Source organism: Rhinopithecus bieti, unplaced genomic scaffold (assembly GCF_001698545.2).
Source record: "Rhinopithecus bieti isolate Rb0 unplaced genomic scaffold, ASM169854v2 scaffold_49371, whole genome shotgun sequence".
Classification (NCBI taxonomy): domain Eukaryota; kingdom Metazoa; phylum Chordata; class Mammalia; order Primates; family Cercopithecidae; genus Rhinopithecus; species Rhinopithecus bieti.
The window spans coordinates 1,509,754-1,526,449 of NW_016821003.1; the positions used below are offsets into that span (position 1 = coordinate 1,509,754).

The 16,696-nt window shown below is 34.6% G+C and overlaps 1 long non-coding RNA gene across 1 annotated transcript in view; it reads right to left on the bottom strand.

The window, feature by feature from the left end:
• Positions 1 to 10,879: 10,879 nt before the first annotated feature.
• The window catches only part of LOC108520659 (uncharacterized), a 7,968-nt gene continuing 2,151 nt past the window's right edge, over positions 10,880 to 16,696 (bottom strand). The window contains exons 2-4 of the long non-coding RNA XR_001882965.1: positions 16,242 to 16,319; positions 11,546 to 11,613; positions 10,880 to 10,973 (exon numbers count right to left, since the gene is read on the bottom strand). This is a non-coding gene — a long non-coding RNA (uncharacterized LOC108520659). The remainder of the gene's footprint in view (positions 10,974 to 11,545; positions 11,614 to 16,241; positions 16,320 to 16,696) is intronic.

Below are 16,696 nucleotides of genomic sequence, written 5' to 3' on the forward strand. Positions count from 1 at the left end.
TTCGGTGAACAAGTTACTGTGTGTGTGCACTTATGTATATAGATACATATGTAAATACATTATGTACACTTAAGAGTTACCCACTTTATGTACGTTATACCACATTTTTTACAAAAGGATAAAATCGTAGATCTATTAAATCAACTTCTAAATTTTGGTATACATTTTCTACAGTGAGTGTTCTCAGGACTGTAGTATTTCAGCTTGCATCTTACAACAAGCTTTATGACTATGTAGAATCTTGATGTATATTGTTGCGTGAGAGGTGGAGGAAGAGAAACGTGTTGTTAAAGGTGAGGAACATAAAGTGAGCATCTATTTATTACCAAATGATTAGTATTTACATTCTCAATCACCATAACTAACCTGTAAGGTAAATTATATCTCATTTGTTTTACAGGTAAAGAAGTAAAGGCTTTGGGAGGTTATGTAGGCTACCCAGAACCTGTAAGTTACTCAGAGATTAAAAATCAAAGCCAGAAAAATAATACAAATCTAAATCTAAAAACCACAGTTCCTTGTAATGTTCCTTTCTATATAAATGATATTAGCCAAATAATTTAATAATATTATAAGTTTATGCTTGGAGATAGATAATTAAATTTGTGTTCATCAAAGATGGAAAAATTATAGGATTTTAAAAGTTGGCATGTTTACTTAATCTGTGTTTATTTCACTTTCAAAGTGGATTTGAAGCAAATCGGAGTTTTAAGAGTTAGCCTTTTAAAGGGGTTTCGGATGGTTAGCCTCCTTATGGCATAAGGTTGCTAAGAAGACTAATTTTTTGTTAATATTATTGATGTCTTTCATTAAATATATTTAACTACTAACTAAAACTCTTAAATAATTTTTTAGCCTGGTGGGCATATAAGCTGGAAGGCACAAAAGCCTGCATTGATTTTTAGAGAAAATGATTGAAATTCCAATATCTACTTATTCTATTTCAGTTCAGAGGAAAAAGTGGGTGGGGCGGGGGGCGGGGAGCTGGAAGTTTGTTCTCAAATGTTTGTTGATTGTAGAACAACCATACTAGGGTTTGATGGGCAAATCAGCATGGAGTAAAATGGTTCCTCTAATAGAAACTTCTTCCTTTTGAACCTCTAACGTTTTAAATTTACTTTGAAACTTCTACCTTGTGGGCCTCTTTCTGCTTTCCAAAGTCACAAAAGTAAGGCATCTAAGTACTCCTCAAGACAGCCTTTCATTTTTCCTTGAAGCCACTGAAAACCAAGGGTCTGCAACAGAGAATACTGCGTGTTCATTCACTGGTGGTTTTTAAGACAATATCTAGGGAATCCTTCTGTAGTGGCTCCCCAGAGGAGATTCAGGAAACTTGTATAATTTAGGTTTAAAAACCTTTGAGGTATATTCCATTCTAGACATTTTATGGGATATAGTCAAAAAGCACAAATATATATTTAATACTCCAATCCTTTGGGAAAGAGTGTTCTTGGGTAAAATTGTGCACCCTGGATAAAATATGTATCATAACAGAGATTCTGTCATGCATTTATTTATAGCTTTATTAATACATACTGATACATTTCTTAAAGATAAGTGTCAATCTCCCCTCACTTATACAATAAGACCCTAAAATTAAAGTTGAACTAGTTAGTTTCCTTCTTCTACAATTGTCCATGGTTTAACAATGCCACAATTCATCTTGTGACATCATATATGCCTTATATTATTGTGCAGAATATCCTTGCAATAGTATGCACTCTTTTTATCTTTTTTTCCACCTTCATTTTGTTGTATAGTATTTATGCAAAATTGTGTTTATTTGATTAGGTACATGGTAAACGCATGGGAGGGAGGGGCCAAGTGATATACTTGGTGCCAATGTATTGTGATAAATATTACAAAAGCTTTCGTTAAGTGAAGATAAGAGATATTCCAAAAGCTTTCATTAAGTGAAGCTAAGAGATATTCCAGAGATAAATGCATTGATTAAAAGTGAAGATGGCAGTGATATGCTGACTTTTTCCCACAATGCTACTAGGGCTACTATAGGTATGGTGGTGGGAGTTTCTAATAGTGGAAGCCTTATTAAAATGTGGCAAAACCTAAGGCTATTTCCTCTTTGTTATATTCATCTTGTTCACAATGCACACTTTGTAGGGAGGTCTGGAATATCAATATTGAAATTTCCACAATAGTTCAGGCCATAGGGCATTAAAAACCCTAAGACTGTGCAAGTCACATTACCTTAATAATAAGGGTTTTGTGTAAAGGAATAGGAGATGCTAGTATTGAAAAACAAAATAAAAATTCATTTAGGTTTCTAATATATGGTGACATAAGAACCTTATTTAAAGCAAGATATGGCAAATGTATGCATTATATATTTAAAAGCATGTCGCATTATTAACAGCAATAATAATATTACATTGATACCTTTTAATATTTAATTTTAGATAATGCTGGGTGTTGTCAAAATCACGATTATATTTCAAAAATTTACTTTTGTTTGACAAATAAATAAAATAAGTCATAAGCATATGTACATCCAATGAATTTCAAACACTTAAGCTCCCCCTTATAATCAGGGTGATTTGCTTTCATAGTAAAAAGAAAAAAAATCAGGAAAAAATGGCGTAGCATCACTGAGCCCACATAGCTACAGCTGCTCACTGAAAAGACAAATTATTTTCTGCTGAATATTCTCACACTTTGTATGCATGTGTTGGTATCTCTAGCATAAGATATCAACAAACCACTGACCTTATTTATTCTCTGTCAAAATTCAGAATCTGTGTTCTGTCATATGAGGTATAAACATTGTTAACATACACAGTGTGATTTTTTAGAAAACAATATTTCAGTGAAATCAACAAAAGAAACTTTTTTCTCCTTTAAAAAAATGATTCTAGAGAGGAAGAATTCAAAAAGGAGCTCTGGGTAGCTGGGTTGTGCATTGGGACTGGGCGTTGCTTGCTGTCCATGGTGCTGATCCATTCTCCCTGCCTCCTGTGGCGGCTCGCTCTCCAGAAGAACCACAGAACGGTTACCTGCAGAGTTCTTATCTGGAACCACTTGACAAGGTTTCTTTTCTCTACAGACGTTGAAATTGAGGAAAAGACTCCTTTAATTGACGTCAGGATTCCAAATAAGCACTGGGTAAACTTCAATGGGACTCAGAGCCATTATTTAATATCTACTCCATGGCTGCATACAACTTGTGGATAATATTGTGTTCTAGTAAGGAAATGAATGGCATATCCAATGTCTGAAGAACTGTCTTTCTGTTAAACACCTTTGACTTATTAAATGTAACGTTTTCATGGACAATGTAAGGTTGAATAACACACTGAAAACATTTTAGTGAAGAAGAAGGTGTAGTATGTCTAATTTTCATTTAATTCCATTAGATATCTTTTGAAAGTATTTAATGTAAAGTGTTAATACTTACAGTATGCAGATTCATCAGGGATGGGCTATTGCATTTGTGACCAGAGCAAATCAGGTATTTTTATTAGAACAAGTGATCTCTCAAAGCTTTCTCTCAAGGTGCACCTTAATCTGTGCTGCCTATTGCATTAGTACGTTCCCATACTAAGATCTGGCCTATAGATTTTAAGGTCTTGACACAAGAAACAGAAGAGGAACAATATCCTTTGTTAGCTCAGGATGCTTCTTGAAGAATAGCACATACAATCTGGAGACTTCAAGATGACCAGTTTTATTTTAATCCTGAAGGAGCCTCTGAAGAAGAAATTAGAACAAAACAGGACACTTGGAATTGTGCAGTATTTTGTTAAATGTGAAAAATCTGCATCGAAGCTCATTAAAAGAAAGGAAAAACGTCTGGAGACAATGTTTCTTCATAGAAAGGTGAGAAATAAATAATAAAAATGAAAATGATTCTGGGGACATGTAGCTAAAAGAATCAAACTGTGTTTTCTTAATGACTTAATTACAACACCACCTACAACAGAAGTCAGAAATATTTTTCTGTTGTCATATAGTAAATATTTCAATATTTGGTACCAAACAGATTTTGTTGCGATTATTTAACAATAATGTTATAGCAAGAAAGCAGCCGTAGATTATATGCAAAGAAATGGTAATGTCTGTCTACCAACAAAGCCTTATTTGCAGAAACCAAAATGTGAATTTTATATAATTTTAACATATTACAAAATAAGATTCCTCTGATTTTTTCATGAATGTATAAAAACCACTCTTAGCTCATGGGCTAAGACAGAAAATTGACCAGCTTTTTCCCATGGTTTGTAGTTTGTTTATCCCTGATCTACAGCAATAGTTTAAAAATAAGTACAAGGTATAAAATAAAATTGTAGATAAAAAGCAACTTTGAACCTAAATTTATACTGTCCTTAATTAGATAACATTGTCTTGAGGATTTCACATGTGTTCTCTGAAATATTTGACACTTTCAAAATATTGACCTTTCTAGGTTTGACAAAGAGTTGTTTGAGATGTTTTTGAGATGTTTCATATTAAATCCAGCTTTATGTACAACCCAATTAACTGAACACTTGATAGATGTCAGGCATTGTGCTTAGGGTGTAATTAAAGAAGTAAGGGTTTCCTTTGTGCTTTAAAAGATCTTTTACAAAGTGTAATTTGATATACGTAGTATCCCTACTTACAATTACTCAGTTGATTCCAATCGTCACAAGCATGAAGTTCTTAATATGATGGAGACTGCTTTCCCAGACCTGGCCCCTGTCCTACTTTTCAGAAGAAAAACGAAGGCGTCTGCTCACATGTTAAGCTATAGGAGCCTTCTTTCAGCTCATTAAACAATATTCTTTAAGGAAAAAAAAAAGAATCCATTGATACTGTTCTAACTGGATTAGACTTGCATCTCTATTCATCTCGTTATAACAATTATTCCTTAAATTGACATTTAATTACTCAAGGGGCCTTCTATAACCTCTAGGTAAGAATAAATCCCTTTTTGAGCTGGGTGCAGTGGCACAAGCCTGTAGTCCCAGTTACTTGAGAGGCCTAGGTAGGAAGATCACTTGAGCCCAGAGTTTGAGGCATCAGTGAGCTATAATTTGGACACTGCACTCCAGCTTGGGAGACAGAGCAAGACTTCATCTCTAAAGAGCAAAATAAAAAGATTAAATTGTTTTTATATGTTTCTATAGCACCATATATCTTCTATTACAATGCACATTTGTAATTAGTTATTTAATATATGTCTTGTCAATATCCCTCTTTGTCCAAAGGTGCAAGAAGGCAAGGACTTTGTCCATTACACTCAATGTTTAGTTCTTACACATTTTAGTACATGGCCTGGCATACAATAAGGCATGAAAGTGGTGCTCAAATATATGTGTTGAATTGGGTTCAATTGACAACCTCTCAGTTAAATAGTACAGAACAGTAAGTAAACAAAACATAATCCTAAAAGTAAGATACTAGTTGTGCAGCCTTGAAACAATCTGTTGCAGCCTTCGACCTAGTTTCTAAATCATCCTAACGGAGTATTGTTCCTAAAATTGATAATGCTTTGTCAAGAATGGATATTGCTTACTGACTTTATTGGCTTTAATAATGCTGTCATAAGAGGGATCACTCACGTCTGTAATCCCAGCTCTTTGGAAGGCTGAGGCAGGCGAATCACCTGAGATGAGGAGTCAAGACCACCCTGGCCAACATGGTGAAACCCATCTCTACAAAAATACAAAAAAAAAAAAAAAAAAAAAAAAAATTAGCTGGGCGTGATGGCGGGTGACTGCAATCCCAGCTACTCGGTAGGCTAAGGTGGGAGAATCACCTGAACCCAGGAAGTGGAGGTTGCAGTGAGCAGAGATTGCACCACTGCACTCCAGCCTGAGTGACAGAATGAGACTCCATCTCTAAATAAATAAATAAACAAATAAATAAATAAATAAAATACTTAATTTTGTAGATTATAGAAGCATACTATCACCTCCCCCTGCCCAAATTTCTAGATGCCATTACCAAGTTTTGTCCAGTTAGTTTTTGTGATTCATCATTGCAAACAATTTTCCAGAAATTTATGAAATTGTTTTTAATGTCAATATTTAAAAGTTGGTGAAAAAATTAGTTATCCCCTCTCTTTAAAAGATAATGGCCTTTTTAAATTATAGAGAAATGTTTATTATACTCACAGCTTTCTGTTTCATTTTAATATTTAACTTGAAACAGTTTAGACTGATGGCCCACTAGCTTGAAGAAACCCAGAACTGTGCATATTTCAATGAATTGCAAAGTCTGGGGAAAAGGACTAAAATGGCATATTTGTTTTGTTTGAGATATGGCTTTAAAAGCCTAAAATCACTTTTTTTGAAACTTGGTTAGAGAGAAGCATTTTGAATATATTTATAGCGCTTCTGAATAGTTTTCTATGGATTTCATGTTTTCTTTATACTGGTAGGTTAGGAAAATGGATGGTATAGGTGATACACTGTACTTTAATTCAATAATATTAAAAAATAAACCAGTCATGTTGATGTTATGCAGACATATTCTTTCTTTCATTTCAAGTCATTTATTTGACGATTTCATTTATTGTTTTACTTTTAAAAAAATAACTCCTTATATTAAAAAATCTAAACTAATAATATTAATACATATGAATTGTTTATTAAATAACTTTAATACATTCGTGTAAATATGGACAAAGACGGCAGGTAAACACAAGTCCAGTTTGACTAGGCAATTAAATTGCATTTAAAAAATTATACCAATGACATAATTATCATTTAATATAGGATTATTTTAAATTAAACAAACTTGTATCTGCATCCTCACATTAAGAATACTCAGCATTCATTAAAGAGTATGAGAAAATTGAAACCATTTTATTTACTTAAAAAGCCTCAAAAGTGGAAAGACTAATAAAATTCAACCTCTGAATATTACTAAGTATTCCTGATAATTAAATATAAATAAGTATCTGGTAACTAACATTAATCAATAGAATGCTATTTGTTTCCTCTGATAGAGGATTAAATAGATGACCTTTTCTTAACCCATTTAAGAATATTTTAATCTCATAGTTCTCATTAATGTTTTATAGTATTAGTCTCTTAGACTATTAAAATTTTTAAGAATAACTTTACAGGTTTGGTGATTTTCAGAAATATAACAGTAATTAATTTGTTTACATATGAGTGTGAATCACAAAGAACTGAAATACACTGGAGAATAGATGTTCAAGAGGGAGGGCATTTAGTTAAGAAGTTATTCTCATTAAATGTCCATACTTCACATTTTAATATGCTTTAGTAGTTATCTGCTTATGGTTGTAAACACATTACATAAAAGAAACTATATTATGATATATTTTAGAATTTGGTGAACCCCAAATATCACTATAATTGACTTTTGATGTTCTTTTGAAAGCGTATATAAACATTGCCCTCATAAGAATATTAAAGCACTCATGATTTGGTAATTTTCCCAGGGCTAACAAGTTGATGTTGTGATCAGTGTTAGCCAGTCTAGTTTGGCTTCGTTTGAAAGTTTCATACCCTCTTCGTAGTGTCGGACCCCGTTCTCTGGACAACATTCAGGCATCTGACAGAGTCATGAGTAATCATAACATGCTAGACTCCCATCAACAGCGATCGGCCCAAGTGGAGAGCAGCGCATCTACTTAAGCATGAATAATATTGAGTGTTCTTTCCTGAGATCGGTATACGGATACTAGGAGACAATTTTCCAGATTTCTGAGATTTCTAAATTGCAGCTTCTATGTCCTGTTCTTCACCATCTGGAGAGATTTACCACAAGAGCAGAGAACAAATCACAACTCAGAGAAACAGAGAGAAGCATAGAGAGGAAACATGAAATTAAAGAAATACGTTTTGCCTGCAGGTTCTGAGTCTTCCGATGTCTGTCTCTTCCCTTTCTATCGACATTTTTTCAATTTACTTAAGCTGTCCCCATGGTGTTAATGGTTATCTGTGCCAAATAATTCTTCAAGGTTCAAATGAAGTTTCAGATGGGCAAGTTAATTCTTAAGCCTCCACTTTTTGTATATTATAATGATGTTAACCACACAAATATTTTATTTTTAAAAAGTGTAAGTTTTATAAACCATCAACACAAATCAGTTTACTTCAAATCGGCATTGTTCATTTCCAGATATTGCCCTCCATGTGCGCCCCACATCTCTAAGAAAAAAGAGAAAGCTGAATATACAGCATATTCTTTTAAAGCTTTAATGGACGTCCAAACATGGTAAATTGTCTGATACTGGTCAATAAGTAGACAAAAGCTGAAGATATTTTTGAGATTATTATGTAGCCAAGGAGTGGATAAATAAGTTATAAAGGAGATTTCAAAGGAAGATTTGAAAAAATTAATGGAAATAAAAGTGATCAGGCTAGCTGTGATCTGATGTGGAATTATTTGATTATGATCAGAGGCATAGGAACCATTTATATTAACAGAGAGGTATCTGGCAACACTTTTTACGGCAATATCACTTCAAAACAGTCATATTTATTTATTTATTTACTGAGACAGGGTTGCACTCTGTCGCCCAGGCTGGAGTGCAGTGGCACCATCATGGCATACTGCAGCCTTGACCTTCCCAGGCACCAGTGAGCCTCCCACCTCAGCCCCTTGAGTAACTGGGACTACAGGCAAGCACCACCATGACTGGCTAATTTTTTTTCTCTCTTTTTTTTTTTTTTTTTTTTTTTTGTAGAGACAGGGTTTCACCATGTTGCCCAAGCTGGTCTCAAACTCCTGGGCTTAAGTGATCAACCTAACTCAGCCTCCCAAAGTGCTGAGATTACAGGCCCAAAGAACTCATATTTATAGCATGTTTTCCAACTGCATGTAAGTAGAAAAATAAGTATGCAAATGCACTTTTTCTTTAAAAAAAATGTTGCTAGCTCATTAGTTTGATTAATTATAAAATGACTTTCCTATCTGTCCTACATTTCTGGCCAACTTTGTCCTCACTAAATTTATAACTTCCAAGTAGTCTCATAACAGAATATGCTAGTGAAAAGTAAAGTGAAATGTGGTAGCTCTTTAATGTGTATTAATTTAAACAAAGCTTAATGCCAGTTTTTATATTTTTCATTGAGAGCTCTCATGGCTCAGATCATGCATTAATCTTTCCCCTCCCAACTTCTCCCAAACAGATGAGTCAACAAGATTAGTGCCGAGCTTTTATTTGAACAAACCTAAGCATCAATACCATTCTGCTATCAGAATAGAGATAAAATACACTGATGATTAGCAAGTGTTTTAAAAAGTGTGTGATTTTGTGTGTGCATTGTGTGTGTGTGTAACATGTCTGTGTGCCTGAAGATATGTGGAATGTGCATAATTATCTATAGAGTGATTTCTTCCTCTGAGAATACTAAGTCTAAGGTATCCATACCTATGAATGGCATTAGAGCCAATCCAGGAAGATCAAAGGTAGGTAGGGAGTCACTCCAAAAGCCAGTTGGCTGGTGTTGAGTAAAGAATATGAGGTAGATTGTAGGACTTACAATATCAGGTAGATATTCTATTTTACCATGTAAAACAAAAACTCGAGTCAAAGGGTAGAGTCAAAGACTTTTTATTAAATTTTGCAGATAAAATAAAACAAGATTCCAAGTGGTCTGTAGCCAGCGATTACATAAACAAAGAAGCTCAACAGCTTGTAGGTCAGTATCAAGATAGTCAAGTGCAATTTAGTTGGAGTACATAGCAGGATTAAAAGCCTGGAGACATAAATCATATAAAGGGATGAGAGAGTATGGTAAAGTTTTATAACTCCATGTGTGGGGGAAGGAGAAGTATGGCAGATGAAGGCAGTCTGTGATTGAATTTGTGAGTGGACCTTACATCTGGTATTTAACTGTGGCAGTAGGGAAAGATAGTGAGCTAGTTGCCTTCATCGGCTTGATATTTTTGTTCTTCGCATTGTATTATGCATTCTGAACGCTGTCTCAGGAATGAAAAGTGAGACCATGGAGTGCAAAATTGTTTCCCTGCCCAAACATTCTATCAGTTTTGGTCATACTTTGATGTTGAAAATAAATAAGTCCAATCCATTTGTTTCTCTCATCTATCTCTTGAGTTCTAACTATTCGATTTCTAAGCTGTCCTGGATGAGAATTAATTTTTACTCTGCCTTCCTATAGACTGGGGAAAGAATGTCTTCATGCATACAATTTCTGTGATTTTTTTTTCAAAGTCTCAACATCATTGCTTCTCAGCACTCTTTCAGCACTTGATTCTTTGAAGGAAGGAAAGTAATGTTACAAAAGAGGCAACGAGTTTCAAGCAGGTAGAACTCCAGGTTATGGTGTCCTCTTTTGGAAAGAAATAAAAAGCTGATTTTACACTCATTGGTAAGCTCAGAGTGGAGAAGAATCTTTTTCCCTATCCTTAGCCACAATATCCCTGAGAATATATAGATTACATAATAACCATTTAAAATAAAGTCCAAACAATACAAATACAGAATAATTCAGTTTTCCAATCAGGAAAGCAAGTTTTATGACAGTTTTGATAGAGGAAGTAGTATTTTACTCCTCAGCAGTTTTCTTAAATGCATCTCCTGATACTTACATACACCGTGGCAATAGAAAGAAGAAAATTTAAAAGGGGAATGAAATGTAATTGAAAATCACCTTATCTGTTTATGTATTTGATGTGAATCAAATGAAACAATAAGTGTGAAGGCTCATTTACACTCAGTTTCCCATATGATATGATTTGGATGTTTGTTCCCTCCAAATCTCATATTGAAATGTTATCCCCATTGTTGGAGGTGGGATGTGTTAGGATCATGGAGGTGGATCCCTCATGAATGTCTTCTCCCAGTAATGAGTGAGTTCTTGCTCTGAGTTCACATAAGATTTGATTGTTTAAAGTAGTGTGGCACCTCCTCCTCCCTTGCTCTCTCTCTCACCATGTAACACTGCCTGATCTTCTTTCACCTTCCACCATGATTGGAAGCTTCCTGAGGTCCTCACCAGGAGCAGAAGTTGGCACCATGCTTTTCATACAGCCTGAAGAATTGTGAGTTAAAATAAACCTTTTGTCTTTATAGATTACAAGGCTCAGATATTCCTTTCAGCAGAGAAAATGACCTAACACAACATATAACAAGAATGGTGCCATGAACCTTCAAATGACTCACTTTTTTAATTAGTCATATGGGGATAAAATTTTTATGCAGAGTCACATCCCTAATATATTGACAACAGAGGATTAGAACCTTTGGATTTTTTACTCCTGTTCTCATGTCTTTTATTTCCCTGCAGCTCAAAAAGGGTGCTTCATATCAAAGAACAATGCAGAGACAGATGTAGCAGAATTGCAACAGAGAATGGTGGAGCCTAAGGAAGGGCAAGTCAGGACTAATATATCAAAGTAACACATCTAGACTCTGTCTAGCCAGTTTGCAGCAATGATGGTTTTGAAGCAGGGATGTGATGTCATAAGATCGCATTCTAAGATTTATATCCTTTCAAACAAGAGGGTAATTTATTTTAGGAGTCAGTTGAGAGAAACTACAACTTGAATCTTGTACGGGAGGGTCACTAGCACAAGAGTGGTAGTGCAAAGATGAAATCCATACCTGAAGGAAGAAGGGTGAAGATGGACACATAGGTCTCCTCTTCTTCACCTCTCAGAGGTCAAAGTGATCTAAGGGCAGTAGCCAAGAAGAAACACCCGTTATATGCCTGCAAGGTTAGAGAGGTAAGCATGTCACATGCTCCCAGCTGGACCTGGAAATGGGCCGTGAAGTGGCTACCTAGAGCAGGTGTTCTCAAAGTGGGGCCTTGGAACAGCATCATCAGCATCGCCTAGAAACTTGCCAGAAATAGAAATTCTTGCCACCCAGTTCAGACATTCTGAATCAGAAAATCTTGGCGTGTTTCTAGGGATCTGTGCTTTATCAAGCTCTGCAGATGATTTTTGATGCTGCTAAAATTTGAGAAGCAACAGAATTAAAACAGTAGATCTCAACCAGAGGCAATTTTTTTTTCCAGAGGGCACCTGACAATGTCTGGAGATGTTACTTCATTCAAAAATCTCTCTTTTTTTCTGTTACATACCCACACCCCATACGCACACACACACACACACACACACACACATATACATACATACATATATATAGAGAGAAATTGTATAATATATAATCATTATTTCTCTTTTAACAATGAGTACCTTTCAAGGCAAAGTAATATTGATTATCTTCCCAAAGTGTTTCCAGAATAAGTATTCAAACCTAAGTTCTACAAATAATTTTAAAGTTTCTGGATTTGGTGGTGGTCCTTTTTCTTTTTTTTTTCATTCCTCTCTTCCTCTTAAAACTGAAATATTACATGTAATGTCTGCTTGTGTGTGTGTACTACATTACATGATACAAAAATTAAAGACAATATTCTTGTCTGCAGGGATTTCATTGTGCCTTGAGGTAAATGTTATGTTCTTTATTTTGTGTGTGTGTATGCAACTGCTGCAGTAAAGGTTTTAAGCTTTTGGAATAAGAATAAATGGGGGAATTTCAGAATTCTTCACAAATGGGTATGCATTTATTATAGATTCAGTACTTACAAGTTGTATGGATGTTAAGTGCCAAGAAAGTAGGTTGGGAAGAACAAACAGTAGGGAGAATCATGTACCGTGATGGTTTTTATTATCTCATTAAATTTTTCAAATTCATCAAAAGCCCATAAATGTAAATTTTACAACTTTATAGATGAACAAATAAAGATTCAGAGGGATGTAGTATCCAAGGTCACACAGCCAATGATGGCAGAGCTGAGATTAGATTTCAAAGATATCTGAATCAATGATCATTCAAAAGACATAAAATTCTTATAAGTAATAATTTACAATGCTCTTTCATGTGTCCAAGTTTGAGAAAATGGGTCATGGGAAGAGGTGGCAGGGTTGGAATGAATAGGAAGGAGTTAGTAAAAAAAAGTGGGGTGGAAAATAAAGTTTAGAGGTAGATACAAATACTGAAAAATTAATACCTTAAAGGAGAGTGATAATGACTAAGATGTGTGTATTAGTTCGTTCTCACATTGCTGTAAAGGACTGCCTGAGACTGAGTAATTTATAAAGGAAAGTGGCTTAAATGACTCACAGCTAAGGAGGCCTCAGTAAACTTACAATAGTGGTGGAAGGGGAAGCAAACATGTCCTTCTTCATATGATGGCAGGAAGGAGAAGAATGTGAGTTGAGTGAAGGGGGAAGCCCCTTATGAAACCATCAGATCTCATGATAACTTATTCACTATCACGAGAACAGCATAGGGGAAACAAATCCCATGATTCAATTACCTCCCGCTGAGTTCCTCCCACTACACATGGGGATGATGGGAACTACAATTCAAGATGAAATTTGAGTGGGGACACAGTCAAACCATATCAATGTGTCATCCTCTAGAGAAGATTTGAAATGTTCCCACCACAAAGAAATAATAAGTGTTTAAGAAAATTGATATTCTAATGACCTGGATTTAATCATTACACATTGTATGCATATGTCAAAATATCACATCTAACTCTATATCTCTGTACAATTATTTGTCAATACAATTAAAATTTAATTTAAAAAATAAAACTTTCTTGTTTTCAGTGAATTTCTTTCTCAAATCAACAAGGAAATCATTTTAATTACAGGATTTCTCATTGCTCTCTGTGACGCTGCTTCTAAAGTGACCTATCTGAGGAGAAACTAGATTTTATTTTTTGCCATCCAATCTTTTGTGGATCAATAATCCATTAAAATCGATGATTAGAAAAATCAGTTTAAAAGACAAAAAGCAATTGTTGTCTTTTCCATTGTTAGGTTCAACCTATGTGATATTAATCTGCTAAAACTGCTATAAAAATTTCTAGATGCTTTTCCTTATTGTCTATATTTATCTTGTCATGAATTGGTAATAAACAGAGGACCAGCACCAATTTCTGCATCAAACTTCATTTGGACAGCTCTAATGTCCTCCTTAGTCTATACCACCTGAATAGCACCCCTTGGATTTATGAGCTCAGAGACTTTGAGGTCTTAATGTAGCTTTGTTTTTAATCTTACTTGTCCCTCTGTATGGAATCCGATATTTAAATTCACAATGCCTTTACTGAGTATCAACTCTGTACAGTTCTAGGAGGAAAAATATGAATGATAGTCTTTCCCGGACGGGGTCCATTTCAGGGAAATAACTGATGGTACATAATTTTCTAATAATAAAGCATTTTAAGAAGATGAACAAAGTCTTTTTGGACTATAAAAGAAGATGGATCAGGAGGGAAGGGGTGATAGAAATAGGAAATGCTTCCAAATACAGTGTTTTTAAAATAAGTCCAAGCAACCAGTATTTTGAATTCCAATTCTACTCCTTCTTATGTTCCCTGTACACAGTTTAGCTGAGAGCAAGTGCTTAAAAAGAAAGTATGATTGCACTGAATTTCTGTCTTTTAAGTAATTAATTTTATGTTATATAAATTTGCCCCCAATATAAAAGAAAGAAAGCGTGATTATAGAATTTTAAAACAACATTTCACATAAGCTTTACCTACAGAGCCAAAATCAAAAGATGGCAAGCAATTTTACAGGTAATTGACTTAGATAAAAATTTTATCGCATTGACCAAGAGGCATAAAAATCCAGATCAACATTTGCTGCTAAAATTCACAGAATGCCTTCTCAGAATAAGCTTTTCTTTGTCTGTAGACACATGAATATTTCTTTGAAGAATTTTTCAATTTAAGGCAATAAAACCAAACTCTAATATTGAATATTTCAGTGTGATTAAATGTAAATAATGGGACACTAGTATACCTTAAAATATGGAAAAGTATATGAAACATTTCAACTAAAATCAGGGAAATCATGTAAAGAAATGCAATAAAAAATTTGTTCCTCATCCTGATCACTTTGAGTAAATATAAATAAAAATAAATGTACAAGGCTGGGTGCGATGGCTCACACCTGTAATCCCAGCCCTTTGGAGGCCAAGGCAGGTGGATCACGAGGTCAAGAGATTGAGACCATCCTGTCCAACATGGTGAAACCCTGCCTCTACTAAAAATGCAAAAATTAGCTGGGCGTGGTGGCGCATGCCCATAGTCCCAGCTACTCAGGAGGCTGAGGCAGGAGAATCTTTGGAACCTGGGAGGCGGAAGTTGCAGGGAGCCGAAATCGTGCCACTGCATTCCAGCCTGGCAACAGCAAATATATATATATATATATATATATATTTGAAAAATGGACAGTAAAGAAAATACTATTTCTATGCAAGGGGTTGATCTTCAACTAAACAGGATGAAAGATTAAGTGATATAAGAACAGTGATTTTCCTTCAGTTATATCATCAGATTCTAACAAATATATGTGAAACTTCTTGGAAATAAAACCAAAAAGCATCAAATCAGAATGAACTGTATTTATAAGGGTTTATATAGTGTGCTTAAACTTTTCTAAGTTGGATAGGAGGTCAGACATGAAGACAACATATTTAATGCTCTCATTGTTGAAATTTTGAATTTTACATCACATATAAAATATAGATTTTAAAATAACATATACAAATTTAAAGAAGAAAGTAAATTATATTTAGGTATTCAGTAACCCTGAGCATGATTCCTGACTCTCTTATTGGGTCTATAAATGTCAATCACTAAAACAATACAAATTAGGCAACTGAGAAAGAGCCAACAGTGATGACACTATTGTGAGGCAGAAACTAGAACAGGGTTGTGGCAAACATCAATGGAAGCCATTTGTCAGGCAGTTTTGCCACAGCTCATTGAAACCACCTGAAATTGTCTTGTTGCATTTTCTTTGATTGCCTTCTTTTGACATAACAGCACCCATGGTTAAATTCAAAACCCTAAATTCACAATTAATGATGTCTCAAAAGATGCGCACAACGTGCTGACTTGTTCCTGTTTAAATCCCTTGTCCCAACCTCAAGTGGATTACCTAGTAAGTCCTTCCCTAACTGAATCATTCTTCCCCTGTCAGAGATAACTATTTCACATCTTTTTCTTTATGTTCAACCTTTAATCCTCACTCTCAATTTACAACCCACATTCTTATTTCAATGAGAAAATTCCAGCACTTTGAAAAGACTTTCACAAACTGGCAATTCCACACCTGCAAATTATCTGTATATTTACCCTTATGCCCTGTTTTCTTTTCTTCCTATTAATGTGAACAAAATCCTCACTGTCTTAGGCCAAATCCATTACTTGTACACCAGTTCTATTTCCTCTCATTATTTAAAGACATAAATATATCATTCCAGGTATTACCTTCTCATTCTTGCTCTCATCAACTCTTCTCCACTTTATTGGGTAATTCTCAATGACATAGAAAATGAGATTTAGTTCCTTCAATTAAAAAGGAAAAATAGTATCTTTTAGGACTTCATCTCCTCCAAATACCACACTACTTGTTTGCTCTCTTTAAAATTGAAACTGTTAAAAATAGTCAACTTCTGCTGTTTTCTCCAATTCCTCTCTTGCAATCATCTCTTAAGCCCATTTCAATTAGGCAATCACCATGATAATTCCACTGAGAAATCTCTCACATGCACCACATAATGGCAAATATTATTAAATTATTTTTATTTGATATATTATCAGCAATTAATCATGTCTTTTGCATATATGCATATTAAATTGTCTTTCGGTACAAAACTCTCTTTTGAGCATCCTTCTGAACAGCTTTTACTTTTATTCTTTTTTCTTTTCTTTTCCTTCCTTCC